This window comes from Coffea arabica, chromosome 5e (genome assembly GCF_036785885.1).
Source record: "Coffea arabica cultivar ET-39 chromosome 5e, Coffea Arabica ET-39 HiFi, whole genome shotgun sequence".
In the NCBI taxonomy this organism is placed as follows: Eukaryota; Viridiplantae; Streptophyta; class Magnoliopsida; order Gentianales; family Rubiaceae; genus Coffea; species Coffea arabica.
Genome location: NC_092318.1, coordinates 28,216,843 through 28,236,308, shown reverse-complemented (window position 1 = coordinate 28,236,308; position 19,466 = coordinate 28,216,843). Strand labels below are relative to the sequence as shown.

Sequence of the window (19,466 nt, the reverse complement as noted above, 5' to 3'; positions counted from 1 at the left end):
AAACTGTAAGATACTAAACCAGAATCGTAAAACAGGTGAACAAACCGTAACCTGGTGCAAACAGCATAACTCAGCCTACTTAAGTCCAAATTCAGAAATTTCAAAGGCATACGAAAGCTTAGAAACAGGGATACATTTCATCAGAAGGCTAGAACAACCAATTCTGAAGTAATCCTATCCAAAATCACCAATTACAAGTGCAGTTCTTACATTCGGACAAAACCAGAACAGCAAGGGTATTTTCGACTTTTCTCACTCTACGCTACTCCGATTGACCTGAAATTTTACAGGAACCTATAAAATGTCATTTCCTACAACTTTCATGTTTTAAGTCAAGGCCAATTCGGCCTCTATCTAGGACCAAAATATTCGGACAAAATGAAGAACCAAGAAACCCCAATTTTCCAGATTTCATTCAAAACAGAAATCACTTGCAATCTTCCACTTTTTCCACCATCTAGCATCATTACATACCATTTCCAACCATCATATATAGCCACACAACCATGCTTATATTAAAACAGGAAAAATCCCAATAAATATAAAACTTCACTAAATCATCCACAAATCAAGATATAAACCATAATTTTTCATCTCTTAACACCACTAAGCATGAATTAAGCTTCATTAGGTGAAGGAGAGAGTTCATTCATTACTCACCTAGTAAAACAAGAGAGAGGGAGTTGCTTGTCACCTTAGCTTCCACAAACACTTCACCAATCAACTTACTAATACCAAATGAAGAGGTTTTATGGAAGGAATTCAAGATTAACCGGTTAGTTTATGAGATTGAGCAAGATTAGGACAAGGAATTGAGAGAGATTTTTCTTTCTTCCTTTGGAGAGAATTTCGGCCAAGAGAGAGAAAAGAATGAGGAAGATTAAGCTTCATTTGTCTTATAAGAAGGTTGGAAAAAATAAGAATTAATTCTAGCCACAAGTTTGGTTAACACTTGGTTGAATCACAACCACACAATTTTCTCTCTCTTGTTGCATTTTGAACCACTAATTTTCGGCCAATAAGAAGCTAAGAGGGGGGGAAGATATTTTGCTCTATTAGTGGTAAACTTGCATGGCAAGTAAGTGGTGGTCAATTGGTGCGTTCAATCGGTAATGCGCGGGACCCGCCGGTTCGCGCCGTTTTTTCTTAAAACACACGTACTAGGGTTTTTACTTCCTATTCACTAATCTTATCTTATTGCTCCTAATTACATATTATTTCTCACTTAAAAGTCACTTTTAATCACCAAATTTGATCCTTTTTCCGTACCAAAATTTCATCCGGCGAAAATCACAAAAACCCTAATTTTGATCCAATGCTGAAACCGAAGAGTGAAACCCTACTTTCTAGGCTCACTTGCACTTATTATGGAATAATTGGATAGTAGGGCTTTAAATCTTAATCCCTACATAGGGTTTTCGAAATACTCCTAAAACCAAACGTTACCGCCCAACTAATGAATATATCAACGTAGAACGGACTGGGGCCTCACACCAAACTTCGGACAGATTTGTGACACGAGAAACACAAAACTTCGGACAGGTTATGAGACACAACAAGTAAGCAACTACAGCCAGAAATTTTGACCAAACACACGACTAAATGGTAAAGCAACGAGCAAGCACAAGACGGCCAGATTTGACACTACGGGCAAGACGTGCAAACGAACAAGAGTACGGACAGCATATTTTTTTTTTTTAACAATGCAGCGGAAATAAAAAAACCCTAGAATGACTAGATGGACAAGAGAAATGGATACCTCAACCAGTTCTGAAGCCAACAAAAGTGCGGTTAACTTGTTCCGAGACACGTAGCACGATTGCCCAAGGATCTAGACGGATGATCAATCGTTTGGATTGCGGAACCTAGAACCAAGATGGACGACTCAACTTGGTAGAAGGTGGTAGAACAGCGACTCTAATTGAGATGGTTACTCAAGTAGTGTTGTCACGCTAACATTGTACTCCCCAGGTAACTCCAATTTGTAGGCGTTGTCATTGACTCGTTGGAGCACTCGAAACGGGAAACAAATTGCAGCCACTCTTCATTTGACTCAATAGTTTGGAGGATGATCTTCATGTTTGCATCATTCCCCTCCTCTTGAAAGCGATTTGGCCTCAAATTGACGGTACGCTTAGAGGACAACCACGTTGGAAAGAAATGAAGGGTCACGAGCCAAGTTAAATGCCGTTTGGCCAGCCTCAAGGGGCTCTCAAACAAGGACATTCGCCAAGGTAGGAAAGAACGTGTATAAGGCTTGCGAGAATTCCAGGTTGCAACCCAAAACTCTCTAATTAGCCTTCAAGCATGGACTGTCATGATGTTACCTACACAATAAATCACATAGTGAGTAGCCGTAGGTATAAAACTATGCAATGGCTTACTAGTCACGTGCACAAGAAAAGGATCTTCATAATTATGCTCATTGAAGTTAGAGAAATCCTGAATCGGGTTGTACAAGGTGGTATAGTTCGGCCCTTCTTCGCAACATGCAGCTGGAACAAGCATGAAATCAGGTTGCAATTCTTTGGTCAAGGCTGAAAATTTTCGGACAGCTATACTACCTACAAAAATGAAATAAGTTTCAGCTTGTGTCGAACCAGAAATTGGATAAAGAAGCAATGGGACATCGTTAGCTAAATGGTAAGAAGGTGTGGAACAAGATTTAAATGCGAAAACTCCCTTTGACACTTCGATATTCCTTCCACCAATGGTGTGGACAGGTTTGCATTGACATTGTTCCATGAATTGATACCAAAGAAATTTAGCTCCTAGAAGACAAACTCCATGGAAACTCACAAAGTGTCCAAGTGACTTCGGAATGGAACATGCCATGACCTTCTCTACTTGACCTTGTTTAATATGCACAAAAGAAGAAATACTAAACAAAACACATGTCAGCCTGTTAGCAAACCAAATGTTCGCACTTTCAACTTTGGCAAACATGGTCAACTCCTCCTCTTTACTCTTCACTAAGGCCAAATTATCCTTGCCTTTTCCCACTCCATTCTTCTCGGACCATTGTTCACTCATTGTACTTGAGGTTTGATTTTCATTGTCTAGCTCATGTTCATGGCTCGGCTACAACTCATTCATATGTGGCTCTTCAATCAACGAGGGACTAGAATGAAATTTTCCTTTATTAGCACTGGTTGACACATGATTAAGTTGCTCCAAGTGTGAATCCAACACTTGGCTAATTTTTTCCATCATAGAATCAACCAATGCTTTAGTCCGACTTCGAAAATCATCCTTTGATTCACGAGGCTTGGACTCAATTCGAGAATTCTCAAACTCCTTGTCTTGATTGTCAAGGCACTTCTTAGATGAAATCTCGTTTGCTTGAGGTTGACCTCGATTTAGATGCTCGGGGCAAACTTCTTTGCTCCTTCTCATACTCATCACAATCATGTTTATACCTTTCATATGCACACGAGGCACGGTAACGTACCATCTCCTCCCGGAGTGAACAAAACTCACGAGAGGCTCCTTTTGAGAGGCTCAGTCTCCAAGAATTCTTGATTGTATGAGCAAGATGCAACTCCATTAGGCATGATTGACGGTTAGCAGAGAAAAAATTTTCCTCCCACACACAAGCTCACGTATGTACACTCTACTCTCGTGTATCACTCCAAATGCACTCAAATAATCTTACCAAAATTCCTTACTTTGCCTGTTTGAGCAGTAGAGAAATGCCGTACAAAATCCAAAAATTGTTTACCAAACTTTCGCACAAGAGTAACCAAGAATGAAGACACAATTTGGAAACAATTTGGACACAATGATTTTGGCAATTTCCTAAGGCGGATATATTTGGAATACGCGAGAATGGAAAAAGGAAATAAGAAACCCTAGTTTCCTAATTCGATTGGGCTTGGTAAATTGGAAAAAGGAGAGTTATCCAAGCTGTCCACTTAGTTATCTAATTGAATTTGGAAACAAGTTAGTTTTGGAAACCATTTGGAAAACCTTTTCTTCTTGTAACGACTTTTAGGAACTTCCAAATTCTATCGAAGAAGGATTGCGCAAATCTGATTAGCTTAGGAAACCTTTTTGGAAAACCCCCTTTCCTTCTTGTAACAACTTTTAGAAGGTTCCAAATTCTACTCCAAGTAGTATTGCGCAAATCAGAAATTTCCTTCCCACAATTCGATTGCCTTCCTTTTTTTTCTCTCTTGTTTTGTTTTGCCAACCGATCCTTCCTTCTCTTTTTTTTTCATTTCTGTTTTGTTCCCTTTTTTTTTGACTTGTAACAAACAAATACAACACAAAGCTTTGACCGAATGGATTATTGTTTTTCCAGATTTGTGTTCGGCCAATTCAATCGCACAAGACACCTTCAAGAACTTCAAGATCCTTCAAGAACTTTCAAGGAGATTATCAAGAACTTCAAGATTGTGGTCAAGAAATTCAACAAACTCAAGATTATTGTAGGTTCTCTCAAGATTCACAAATTGCCAACAAATTTCACAAAAATTCAGATTTGAAAACCAAGTAAACAAGTTGGATAACTCACGAACAAGGTTGGACAGACTTGGACAGCAAGCCACGACAACAAAGAAACTTCGGATAGCAAGGACACCAAAACACGATGAAACCCTAGTGACTGAAATTCGGACAGGTTTGCAAAGGCAACTATGGCAAAATTGAAGACGTACGACAAGACACAAGCACGGACAAAATTCAACGCAACAAAACACACGTACGGTCAGAATTTTAGTGCTCACGATAAAATGCAAACATGGACAGAAATTGATGCCAATGAAGGACCAAACTTCGGACAGATTTGTGACACGAGAAACACAAAACTTCGGACAGGTTATGAGACACAACAAGTAAGCAACTACAGCCAGAAATTTTGACCAAACACACGACTAAATGGTAAAGCAACGAGCAAGCACAAGACGGCCAGATTTGACACTACGGGCAAGACGTGCAAACGAACAAAAGTGCGGACAGCATATTTTTTTTTTTAACAATGCAGCGGAAATAACAAACCCTAGAATGACTAGATGGACAAGAGAAATGGATACCTCAACCAGTTCTGAAGCCAACAAAAGTGCGGTTAACTTGTTCCGAGACACGTAGCACGATTGCCCAAGGATCTAGACGGATGATCAATCGTTTGGATTGCGGAACCTAGAACCAAGATGGACGACTCAACTTGGTAGAAGGTGGTAGAACAGCGACTCTAATTGAGATGGTTACTCAAGTAGATAGGCTGGATGAACAACCAAGAACGTCACACGAGATTGCTCGAGAACCCTTGCCATGCAAGTAAGGATGTAACTCTCGGTTTTGGAAGAGAAACAAAGTAAAATTTTATTATCAATGATGTCTAATCCTTTGCTCGTACAAGAGGAGCCTTTTTATAGGTTAGAAACCTATGAGCCTAATCCGTTTTGGTCAAGGATTGGTGGCCCATCTACCTAAACTAGAAAAGGAACTCGATCCACTCTTGAACATGAATGGGCCGATTATTTGACTCCAATAACTAATAAACTGATACGAACCAAGAGACACCATTGCGAACTATTCGAGTTCCCCTAGGACCCGTAACTCGAGCACGAGCTAAGAAGATGAGGGAGGAACTCCAAGGACTTGTTCATGAGATACATGGCCAAGAAATTGTCCCCAAGGTCATTGAGGGACTTGAGCATGAAGGAATGAAAGCCATCCATGTAGTGCACGTCAAAGAGAACCATGTGTGACCCTTCTCTAGTCACATTTGCTGTTTTAATTAAGTCATTGTAATAAGGGCTTAATGGTCCATAGCATTGCTTATTTACCTAAGCGATGACCTCATAAGGTTATTTACCTAAGCGATGACCTCATAAGGTTGTTTACCTAAGGGATGACCTCATAAGGTTTGGTCAAGCCCACAATTCTTAGTCTTATGGAAATAGTCAAGCCTACAATTGTTAGTCTTAGTCAAGACCACAACTCTAGACTAGTTCCACATTTAGTTGTTCATCTCTATGTAAGGCTATAAATAGCCCACACTTCCAATGGATTTAGGCATTCAATCAATAAATCAGATTTTGAGAGTTTTCTTGGTTTCTCCAAGGCTTCTTGAATACCTTAGAATTTCTCTAGGTGTTCGTGACTTATCAATCTAGAATCGCACTAGGTTGTGGCGTCTTCTACCATTATACCAAGGTTCGTTAACCACGTGATTAACGGGTTGAGGTCATCCGCTCCAAACTTGGTGTCCTCTTGTCGATCCTGAATCTAATCTTTTACGGGTTTCGTCACAAGGTTGGCGACGTTCGTATCAGTTGGTAATCAGAGCTAGTTAAGAGGTATCACGTTATATCCCTTTATTTATTTCCTTTCGAGTCAAGTTGTCCAAAATTCTGTTTTCGTGTTCTAAGTTTGCTGTTCGCAATTTCCAGATTTGTTGCATCGTGTTCTTGCGTTATTTTTCCAGATTTGTTGCATCGTAAACTTGCGTCTAGTTGTTGTTAATTGCTGTGGTTAGCCTTGTTTGGTCCAGCCTTTTTTTTTGTGTCTTATTCTTGATTCTTTGTTTGTGTTTGTGTCTTGTTTCTATCCTGTTATATCCATTTAATTCCAGTCTTTTGTTCTATTTGATCATTCGAGGTTACTGTTCATCCGAAAAAAAAAAAAATCAATTTGTAGCAAGGGTTTTAGAGTCCTATCTAGTTATTACCTTGTGTTCTTGTTTACATACAAAAAAAAAAATATAGCTAGCTAACCTTACAAAAATTCCTGGAAATCTGTCTTGATCAAAACTTGGGTTTCTTGAAGTTCCTGATTGTTTAAAACCACAATCTTGAAGTTCTTGGAACTTTAGTTGGGATTCTTGAAGCCAACCAAAATCTGTCTTGATCAAATCGTGAAATCTTGGATTGTTTGGGGAGGAAATCATCTTCAATTTTGTGTTTCTTGAATTCTGGAAATTAACATCTTGAATTCTTGAAAGAATCTTGAAGTTTCTGGGTTTTGGGAACCAAATCTTGGTAAACAACAAGGCTGCAAAATTTCAGCTGCCAAAATCCTTGTGTTCACTACAACAATCTTCTTTCTTGACTAAGAACATTTTAGCCACGAAATTTGACTCTTCTTGGCTGATTAGAAAACAAAAACAAAGGAAGAAGAAGAATATTCAGCCTATTCAAGTCAAATTTCCCAACCTATTCAAGTCAAATTTTCCAACCTGTTCAAAGTCAAATTTTCCACCCTTGTTCCCAAAAACAACCAAATCAGTTCCAATCTTGAACTTGACCTTAGAATTTATGGGAACCAGCAAATAGGAAGACTAATCCTTGTTTCCAAAGGATTAAGGAAGAAAAGTCAGCCTTGGGTTTCCAAAACAGTCCTACCGCAACACAAATTCATCTTCCATTCGGATTCCATCTTTGCAACCATTGGGGAATTTCTGTCCAATCATTAATTCTGGAAATTTTTGTGCATCATTAGGTCAGTTTTAAGTGTCATTCTGAATCCTCTAAGTGTCCATTTACCTACCAAAACACTGACCAGAAATGCAGCAACCAGCAGCTCAAAATTCCAGTTTTGGGTAGAGTTTTGTCTAGGATCCTTAAAATTCAACTCTGAGTCATTCATTGAGTCGTGGTCAGTCTCTTCATCTTTTGTTTTTTTTTCGTTCAAAGTGCTACAATCTTGTGACCCTGGTTGGTAAGTCGATCCACACTAGAAGGAGTTCTAACTTCTTCGAGGAGTTGACCGAGGAGCCTTGAAAATACCTTGGTGAGTTCATTAGAGTGTTCAAACACGAGAGCGAGAGTAAACACGTGAGGAAGTGTGCGAGATAAACTTTGCTTCTTTCCATTATTATTTTTTTTACCCTACCATGGCTAACGAGGGGGGAGCAAGCTCCCAAGCTTTTGATCTTAAACTTTTCACAGAAGCAATCAAAGGCGAATTGGGACGCATGATGGACCAAAAACTTGAACTAATGCACCAACGCATTGACAGCTTAGAGTTGTCTCATGGAAGCTCCAAAGGCAGCCGTGGAAAGGCTTATGCACATGAGTCTACCGACTCTAACTCAGACAACAACTATGAGCATAAGCAAAGTAGGTCCAAGCGTGAAGCTAGGCCTTCAAATGACCACATTCCGGGCATAAAGATGAAAATTCCGCCTTTCCAAGGACGATCAGACCCCGATGCCTACTTAGAGTGGGAGAAGCGGATTGAACTTGTCTTCGATTGCAATACTTACTCGGAGGAGCAAAAGGTCAAGTTGGCCGTGGTCGAATTCACCGACTACGCCGTTGTGTGGTGGGATCAACTCTCTACTAGTCGAAGGAGGAGTCGTGAACCTACCATACAAACTTGGACGGAGCTAAGACGACTAATGAGGAAGCGTTTCGTACCAAGTCACTACTACCGTGACTTGTACCAAAAGCTTCAAACCCTCAACCAAGGAGCACGAAGTGTCGAGGACTATCACAAGGAAATGGAAATACTCATGCTACGGGCAGACATCATGGAGGATCGAGAAGCAACAATGGCACGCTTCTTGAACGGATTAAGGCCCGAAATTGCTGATCAAGTGGAGTTACACCACTATGTGGAACTTGGGGACTTGGTGGAGAAGGCCATCAAGATTGAAAGGAGGATTAAGAGGAAGGGTTCAACTCGGAGTTACTCCAACTTTTCACCCTCTTATCCCCGAACTACACCACCAAAGAAAGAGGATAAAGGGCCGAGTAATTCCATCCCTTCAAGACCGAGGCCGGATACGACTAAGTGGGAGTCTAAAGCAACACCAAAGACTGCCATTGAGTTGAGCTTGGGGCGAAATCGAGATACTAGATGCTTCAAATGCCAAGGCCGAGGGCATATTGCTAGCCAATGCCCGAACCAACGCACTATGATCATCTTACCCAATGGTGAGTTTCTCACTGATGATGAAGATGAGAAGGAGGAGTTGCCATCCCTTGAGGAAGAAGAGGAAGAAGAGGAAGCATTGCCCATCGATGAACGAGTTGGACTCGTTGTCAGACGAGCCTTAGCAACCCAAGTGAAAGCCGCTGACCATGCACAAAGGGAGAACATTTTCTACACCCGTTGCTATATCAAAGGCAAGGTATGTAGTTTGATCATAGATGGAGGTAGTTGTGCTAATGTTGCTAGTGCCTTGATGGTGGAGAAACTAGCACTACCCACTCTACGACATCCAACACCGTATCGTTTGCAATGGTTGAACGATAGCGGGGATGTTCGTGTGACCAAGCAAGTCCAAGTACCTTTCCGAATTGGAAAGTATGAGGACGTGGTGTTATGCGACGTGGTCCCTATGCAAGCATGTCACATACTATTGGGGAGACCATGGCAATTCGACAAGGGAGTTACATTCGATGGCATTACTAATAAATACTCTTTCAAGCAAGGCGAGAAGAGGATTGTGCTTGTGCCACTCACTCCTATTCAAGTTCGTGAAGATCAAGAAAGCTTGATCAAGGAAAGTGAGCTCGAGAATGAGAAGAAAAAAATAGAAAAAGCCGAGAGCTCAACAGAAAATGATAAGGCCGAGAAAATTGAGAGGAAAAAAACATATGGTGAGCCGGCCAAAATTGAAAAGAGAGAGAAAAGGCAAAATCTATTGATAAAAGCCAATGCAGTAAGAAAAGTTTTGAGTGTTAATACACCCATCTTTGTACTTTTGTGCAAAGAGGTGTTGGTTGTTACAAGTGATCTTACTAACACTCTACCATCTAGTATTGTCTCTCTTTTGCAGGATTATGAGGATGTCTTTCCCGATGAGATTCCAAATGGACTACCACCAATAAGGGGAATTGAGCATCAAATTGACTTGGTTCCAGGTGCCCCACTTCCTAACAGACCAGCCTACAAAATGGGTCCAGATGAGACAAAGGAGCTCCAACGCCAAATCGAAGAGCTTCTAACAAAGGGATGGGCACGAGAAAGCTTGAGCCCATGTGCGGTTCCCGTCATCTTGGTGCCTAAAAAGGATGGAAGTTGGCGAATGTGCACTGACTGTAGGGCCGTTAATGCAATAACGGTAAAATATCGTCACCCTATTCCTAGACTTGATGATATGTTAGATGAGCTATATGGTGCTGTGATTTTCACTAAAATTGATCTAAAAAGCGGTTATCATCAAATTAGGATGAAAGAGGGGGATGAATGGAAAACAGCCTTTAAAACCAAACATGGCTTGTACGAGTGGTTAGTTATGCCATTTGGACTAACTAATGCACCTAGTACGTTCATGAGATTGATGAACCATGTACTTCGTCCATTCCTTGGAAAATTTGTAGTTGTATATTTTGACGATATCCTGATTTATAGTAGGAGCTTAGATGAGCATGTTGAACATGTGAAGCTTGTTCTTGATGTACTTCGAAGGGAAAAGCTCTATGCTAACCTTAAGAAGTGCTCCTTTTGTACTGATCAACTTGTCTTCCTAGGCTTTGTTGTGAGTAAACAGGGAATCAAAGTGGACGAGGAGAAGGTTAAAGCAATTCGAGAATGGCCTACTCCAAGCACGGTGGGTGAGGTACGTAGCTTCCACGGTCTTGCTAGTTTTTATAGACGATTTGTTAAAGATTTTAGTACCATTGCTGCACCTCTAACTGCTGTAATTAAGAAAAATGAGCCATTTGTGTGGAGAGATGCTCAAGTACGTGCTTTCCAAATGCTTAAACATCAACTCACACATGCACCACTACTTGCATTACCATGCTTTGACAAGATGTTTGAAATAGAGTGTGATGCATCTGGGGTGGGTATTGGAGCTGTCCTAATGCAAGAGGGCAAACCAATTGCATACTTTAGTGAAAAACTCAATGGGGCAGTTTTGAACTATTCCACTTATGATAAGGAGTTGTACTCCTTAATCCGTGCTTTAGAAACTTGGCAACATTACTTGAGACCAAGGGAATTTGTCATACACACTGACCATGAGTCGCTTAAGCACATTAAGTCACAATACAAGTTGAATAAGCGTCATGTTAGGTGGATTGCATTTATTGAAACCTTCCCTTATGTGATTAAGTACAAAGTGGGGAAAACTAATGTTGTTGCTGATGCATTATCACGTCGGTACTCTTTGCTTACTCAACTTGATGCAAGGTTGTTAGGATTTGAATTAGTTAAAGAGTTATACACCAATGACCCAGATTTCTCAGGTATTTATGACTCTTGTGGTTCAGCAACTCAAGGTAAATTCTACATCCTTGATGGATTTCTTTTCTACCTCAATCGACTATGTATACCTAACTGCTCTATTCGCTCTTTACTTGTTAGGGAAGCACATGGAGGTGGCTTGATGGGACACTTTGGCGTGGCTAAAACCTTAGCTATCCTTCAAGAGCACTTCCATTGGCCAAGGATGAAACGAGATGTGGAGCGAATGGTGGCTAAATGCATTACTTGCCACAAAGCTAAGTCTAAACTTCAACCCTATGGCCTTTATAGTCCTTTACCTGTACCTAAGGAACCTTGGACCGACATTTCCATGGATTTTGTTTTAGGGTTGCCTAGGTCAAAGAGGGGAAATGATAGCATCTTTGTTATTGTTGACAGATTTTCAAAAATGGCACATTTTATACCATGTCACAAAACAGATGATGCATCGCACATTGCTGATTTATTTTTCAAAGAAATCATTAGATTGCATGGCATGCCTAGGACAATTGTCTCTGATAGGGATGTCAAATTTTTGAGTTACTTTTGGAAAACTTTGTGGGGAAAATTGGGTACCAAATTGCTATTTTCTACTACTAGTCACCCACAAACTGATGGCCAAACTGAGGTTGTCAATCGTACACTATCTACACTCTTGCGTGCCATCATTAGAAAAAACATTAGAACCTGGGAAGAGTGTTTACCCCATGTTGAGTTTGCATACAATCGTACGGTGCATAGTTCTACTCATTTTTCACCATTTGAAATAGTCTATGGTTTTAACCCTTTAACACCACTAGACTTATCACCTTTACCTTCTTCTGAGCACATTAACATGGATGGTGCTAAACGAGCAGATTTTGTCAAGAAATTACACCAGCAGGTACGCCTAAACATTGAGCGAAGGATGGACCAAGTTGCTCAACGGGTTAACAAGGGACGCCAACGCGTTGTGTTTGAACCTGGTGACTGGGTGTGGTTACATCTACGCAAGGAAAGGTTCCCAGTCCAAAGGCGCAATAAATTACTTCCCCGAGGAGATGGGCCGTTCCAAGTCATCAAGCGCATCAATGACAATGCTTACAAACTGGACCTACCCGGTGAGTACAATGTGAGCGCTACATTCAATGTCTCTGATCTATCTCCTTTTCTTGCAGACGATGAAGCTGATTTGAGGACAAATCCTTTTGAAGAGGAGGGGGATGATACGAACCAAGAGACACCATTGCGAACTATTCGAGTTCCCCTAGGACCCGTAACTCGAGCACGAGCTAAGAAGATGAGGGAGGAACTCCAAGGACTTGTTCATGAGATACAAGGCCAAGAAATTGTCCCCAAGGTCATTGAGGGACTTGAGCATGAAGGAATGAAAGCCATCCATGTAGTGCACGTCAAAGAGAACCATGTGTGACCCTTCTCTAGTCACATTTGCTGTTTTAATTAAGTCATTGTAATAAGGGCTTAATGGTCCATAGCATTGCTTATTTACCTAAGCGATGACCTCATAAGGTTATTTACCTAAGCGATGACCTCATAAGGTTGTTTACCTAAGGGATGACCTCATAAGGTTTGGTCAAGCCCACAATTCTTAGTCTTATGGAAATAGTCAAGCCTACAATTGTTAGTCTTAGTCAAGACCACAACTCTAGACTAGTTCCACATTTAGTTGTTCATCTCTATGTAAGGCTATAAATAGCCCACACTTCCAATGGATTTAGGCATTCAATCAATAAATCAGATTTTGAGAGTTTTCTTGGTTTCTCCAAGGCTTCTTGAATACCTTAGAATTTCTCTAGGTGTTCGTGACTTATCAATCTAGAATCGCACTAGGTTGTGGCGTCTTCTACCATTATACCAAGGTTCGTTAACCACGTGATTAACGGGTTGAGGTCATCCGCTCCAAACTTGGTGTCCTCTTGTCGATCCTGAATCTAATCTTTTACGGGTTTCGTCACAAGGTTGGCGACGTTCGTATCACAAGGCACTTCTTAGATGAAATCTCGTTTGCTTGAGGTTGACCTCGATTTAGATGCTCGGGGCAAACTTCTTTGCTCCTTCTCATACTCATCACAATCATGTTTATACCTTTCATATGCACACGAGGCACGGTAACGTACCATCTCCTCCCGGAGTGAACAAAACTCACGAGAGGCTCCTTTTGAGAGGCTCAGTCTCCAAGAATTCTTGATTGTATGAGCAAGATGCAACTCCATTAGGCATGATTGACGGTTAGCAGAGAAAAAATTTTCCTCCCACACACAAGCTCACGTATGTACACTCTACTCTCGTGTATCACTCCAAATGCACTCAAATAATCTTACCAAAATTCCTTACTTTGCCTGTTTGAGCAGTAGAGAAATGCCGTACAAAATCCAAAAATTGTTTACCAAACTTTCGCACAAGAGTAACCAAGAATGAAGACACAATTTGGACACAATGATTTTGGCAATTTCCTAAGGCGGATATATTTGGAATACGCGAGAATGGAAAAAGGAAATAAGAAACCCTAGTTTCCTAATTCGATTGGGCTTGGTAAATTGGAAAAAGGAGAGTTATCCAAGCTGTCCACTTAGTTACCTAATTGAATTTGGAAACAAGTTAGTTTTGGAAACCATTTGGAAAACCTTTTCTTCTTGTAACGACTTTTAGGAACTTCCAAATTCTATCCAAGAAGGATTGCGCAAATCTGATTAGTTTAGGAAACCTTTTTGGAAAACCCCCTTTCCTTCTTGTAACAACTTTTAGAAGGTTCCAAATTCTACTCCAAGTAGTATTGCGCAAATCAGAAATTTCCTTCCCACAATTCGATTGCCTTCCTTTTTTTTCTCTCTTGTTTTGTTTTGCCAACCGATCCTTCCTTCTCTTTTTTTTTCGTTTCTGTTTTGTTCCCTTTTTTTTTGACTTGTAACAAACAAATACAACACAAAGCTTTGACCGAATGGATTATTGTTTTTCCAGATTTGTGTTCGGCCAATTCAATCGCACAAGACACCTTCAAGAACTTCAAGATCCCTCAAGAACTTTCAAGGATATTATCAAGAACTTCAAGATTGTGGTCAAGAAATTCAACAAACTCAAGATTATTGTAGGTTCTCTCAAGATTCACAAATTGCCAACAAATTTCACAAAAATTCAGATTTGAAAACCAAGTAAACAAGTTGGATAACTCACGAACAAGGTTGGACAGACTTGGACAGCAAGCCACGACAACAAAGAAACTTCGGATAGCAAGGACACCAAAACACGATGAAACCCTAGTGACTGAAATTCGGACAGGTTTGCAAAGGCAACTATGGCAAAATTGAAGACGTACGACAAGACACAAGCACGGACAAAATTCAACGCAACAAAACACACGTACGGTCAGAATTTTAGTGCTCACGATAAAATGCAAACATGGACAGAAATTGATGCCAATGAAGGACCAAACTTCGGACAGATTTGTGACACGAGAAACACAAAACTTCGGACAGGTTATGAGACACAACAAGTAAGCAACTACAGCCAGAAATTTTGACCAAACACACGACTAAATGGTAAAGCAACGAGCAAGCACAAGACGGCCAGATTTGACACTACGGGCAAGACGTGCAAACGAACAAAAGTGCGGACAGCATATTTTTTTTTTTTAACAATGCAGCGGAAATAACAAACCCTAGAATGACTAGATGGACAAGAGAAATGGATACCTCAACCAGTTCTGAAGCCAACAAAAGTGCGGTTAACTTGTTCCGAGACACGTAGCACGATTGCCCAAGGATCTAGACGGATGATCAATCGTTTGGATTGCGGAACCTAGAACCAAGATGGACGACTCAACTTGGTAGAAGGTGGTAGAACAGCGACTCTAATTGAGATGGTTACTCAAGTAGATAGGCTGGATGAACAACCAAGAACGTCACACGAGATTGCTCGAGAACCCTTGCCATGCAAGTAAGGATGTAACTCTCGGTTTTGGAAGAGAAACAAAGTAAAATTTTATTATCAATGATGTCTAATCCTTTGCTCGTACAAGAGGAGCCTTTTTATAGGTTAGAAACCTATGAGCCTAATCCGTTTTGGTCAAGGATTGGTGGCCCATCTACCTAAACTAGAAAAGGAACTCGATCCACTCTTGAACATGAATGGGCCGATTATTTGACTCCAATAACTAATAAACTATTAATTAAAACATGACTAACAAGGCAGCTAACAACTAATGACTCGATGATGATCAAAATCGACTAACAACTCATACGACTAATAATGCTAACATTCGGCCCAGCCTTTTAAGGACACGTGTGGCCCTCAATCAATGCCTCATGGGTTTGGATCAATGTGTAGACAACTTGATTAGCCACGTCCAAGCCTTCAATGTTCCTATAGACCCCTTGTTGACCTTGGACACTTCGAACTCTCACTTGGTCATCACCATCCGTGGGGTCATCACCATCCGTGCACATATCATTGAAGTTCTTGATTGTTTAAAACCACAATCTTGAAGTTCTTGGAACTTTAGTTGGGATTTTTGAAGCCAACCAAAATCTATCTTGATCAAATCGTGAAATCTTGGATTGTTTGGGGAGGAAATCATCTTCAATTTCATGTTTCTTGAATTCTGGAAATTAACATCTTGAATTCTTGAAAGAATCATGAAGTTTCTAGGTTTTGGGAACCAAATCTTGGTAAACAACAAGGCTGCAAAATTCCAACTGCCAAAATCCTTGTCTTCACCACAACAATCTTCTTTCTTGATCAAGAACATTTTAGCCACGAAATTTGACTCTTCTTGGCTGATTAAAAAAAATAAAAACAAAGGAAGAAGAAGAACATTCAGCCACAAAATTTGACTCTTGAAAGCCTCCAGAATTGACCATTGATAAGAAGAAAAACATTCAGCCATGAAATTTGACTCTTGAAAGCCAGCCTTCCTAAGCCACAAAATTTGACTCTTGAAAGCTTTCAGATTTGACCATTGATTGTGATAAATGCCTTCCTAAAAGCTGACCATCAAAAAAAAAAAGGAGCACCAAAACAACCACCAACCCTACTCCAATTCCAAGTTGGATTTGACTAGTTTAGTCCAACATGAATAAGGCTGTCCATATTTACTTCAATTTCATTTTTATAGCTTGTTAAATCCTTATTGGGATAGGAAAAGGGGATTAGTTCCAGAATAATCCAAGAATTTCCACTATCCATTATTTCCTAAATTGCTGCGACAAGAACAAGTGTTGGTGCACTCTTTAGGCATTTGTTTTTGAGTCAATTCTTTATAGCTTTCTTGAATCAGTTGTTTAGCTTATTTTTCCAGTAATTTCCAGCCATAGTAGTGTCCAAATTTCCAGCTCTTGTGTAGAGTCATTTGCCAAGTTTTTGTGTTGCGTAACTAGTAGTCCTTTTGTCGTGCATCTATGCACATTTTTCCAGCAAATTCCAGCAGATTTTTTTCAGTTCTTTTGAGTCATTTTCGTCTTATACCTCCTCAAATTTCCAGCTTATAACGAGCCACATTTGAGTAGATTCTTGTGCGAAGCTAGTTCAACTTTTCAGGGAAATTTTCTACTTTCTTCAAGTGAAGCAAGCAGGACCTTGAGAACATAATTGCAAGAATTATTTGAAGACAAAAAAAAATTAGAGTGAATACATGAGCGCGAGTGCATACACGTGAGAGAGCAAGTGAGGACACACAATTTGTTTTTTTGTTGTCTTTGCTTGAATTGCAGGCTATTCAATCATGTCACAAGAAGGAGGACGGAGTAATCCACCACCAAGTACCCCTCTATTTGACGTGAAATTGTTGACAGAGGCGTTGGAGGCAAAGTTCAAGAAGATGTTGGATGACGCCTTGGAACCAATTCATAGTGAGATTTATCGCAACAAAAGCTCTCCAAGTACATCTCAGCGGGAAGTCCAAAATTATGGAGTCCGAAAGTTCAAATGGTGAGGAGGAACTCATTAGGCGTCCTATGTCTCAACAAAGGACTCGAGGACGTTCTTCCGATCCTTTCAAAAGCATCAAAATGAAAATTCCAAAATTTAAAGGAAGGTCGGATCCGGAGGCATATTTGGAATGAGAATCGAAGGTTGAGATGATTTTTGCTTGTCAAGACTACATGGATGAGCAAAAGGTGAAGTTGGCTGTGATTGAGTTTAGTGAATATGCCGTTGTGTGGTGGGACCAGCTTACTAAATCACGACGAAGGAGTAGGCTACCAGAAATCATGTCTTGGACCGAGTTGAAGGGCATGATGAGAACCCAATTTGTGCCGAGCCACTATTATAGAGATTTGTACCAACGGTTACAAACTCTTACACAAGGCACTAGGAATGTTAATGAGTATCACAAAGAGATGGAGATCCTTATGCTTAGGGCCGATGTACAAGAAGACAAAGAAGCTGATACGCTCCTCGATCAACACGTTTTGAGACACGTAGCACGTTTGCCCAAGGATCTAGCGAGGTTGTCCAACGCTTGGGTTGCGGGACCTAAAACAAAACGGACCACACGAATTGATTGAAGGTGGTAGAACGACAATTTCAATTGAGGTGAATACTCTAGTGGATAGGTCGGTAGAACAATCATGGACATTCGCGAGATTGCTCAAGAACCCTTGCCAAGCAAGTTAAGGTTCGATTGCTCTCAATAATTTGAAGAGAAACAAATCAGAATTTTATTATAAAACTTGTGTACCCGTTAACCGTACAAAGTGAGCCTTTATATAGGCTAAGGGGCTAATGAAACCCTAAGAAACTAGCTAAGGAGGGTCGGCCACTCCTTGGACAAGATGGGCCGGCCCATGACTCAAATAAAATAATCTAATCCAACTCTAAACAATTGAACCTAACACTAAAGCCTAGGGCCTAGTCGACCATCCCCACATGGGGGTCCACCCAACTCTTCACGGGTTCTCTTCGTGGGCTTGGATCATTGTGTAGACAACTTGATTATCACCTTCCAAGCCTTCAATATCCCCGATGGACTCCTTGTTGGTCTTGAACATTTCGCGCAAGAGCTTGAAGGGACTCTTTGAAGCGCTTGGTCTGTGCACGTGTGACTGGGCCCAATGGAACTCGAACTGGATCATTACTTGGGCTAAGGTCCGTGCACACATCAGTCCCCTCCACTTGAGAAGGATTTGTCCTCAAATCTAGATTCTCCTCGCCAAGAAATGGGCTCAAGTCTGCGACATTAAAAGTCGCGCTAACATTGTACTCCCCAGGTAACTCCAATTTGTAGGCGTTGTCATTGACTCGTTGGAGCACTCGAAACGGGAAACAAATTGCAGCCACTCTTCATTTGACTCAATAGTTTGGAGGATGATCTTCATGTTTGCATCATTCCCCTCCTCTTGAAAGCGATTTGGCCTCAAATTGACGGTACGCTTAGAGGACAACCACGTTGGAAAGAAATGAAGGGTCACGAGCCAAGTTAAATGCCGTTTGGCCAGCCTCAAGGGGCTCTCAAACAAGGACATTCGCCAAGGTAGGAAAGAACGTGTATAAGGCTTGCGAGAATTCCAGGTTGCAACCCAAAACTCTCTAATTAGCCTTCGAGCATGGACTGTCATGATGTTACCTACACAATAAATCACATAGTGAGTAGTCATAGGTATAAAACTATGCAATGGCTTACTAGTCACGTGCACAAGAAAAGGATCTTCATAATTATGCTCATTGAAGTTAGAGAAATCCTGAATCGGGTTGTACAAGGTGGTATAGTTCGGCCCTTCTTCGCAACATGCAGCTGGAACAAGCATGAAATCAGGTTGCAATTCTTTGGTCAAGGCTGAAAATTTTCGGACAGCTATACTACCTAGAAAAATGAAATAAGTTTCAGCTTGTGTCGAACCAGAAATTGGATAAAGAAGCAATGGGACATCATTAGCTAAATGGTAAGAAGGTGTGGAACAAGATTTAAATGCGAAAACTCCCTTTGACACTTCGATATTCCTTCCACCAATGGTGTGGACAGGTTTGCATTGACATTGTTCCATGAATTGATACCAAAGAAATTTAGCTCCTAGAAGACAAACTCCATGGAAACTCACAAAGTGTCCAAGTGACTTCGGAATAAAACATGCCATGACCATCTCTACTTGACCTTGTTTAATATGCACAAAAGAAGAAATACTAAACAAAACACATGTCAGCCTGTTAGCAAACCAAATGTTCGCACTTTCAACTTTGGCAAACATGGTCAACTCCTCCTCTTTACTCTTCACTAAGGCCAAATTATCCTTGCCTTTTCCCACTCCATTCTTCTCGGACCATTGTTCACTCATTGTACTTGAGGTTTGATTTTCATTGTCTAGCTCATGTTCATGGCTCGGCTACGACTCATT

The 19,466-nt window shown here is 40.7% G+C and overlaps 1 pseudogene; it reads left to right on the top strand.

Annotated features, from left to right (window-relative positions):
- The window catches only part of LOC113709947 (uncharacterized), a 93,232-nt pseudogene extending 79,396 nt beyond the window's left edge, over positions 1–13,836 (top strand).
- Positions 13,837–19,466: the final 5,630 nt, after the last annotated feature.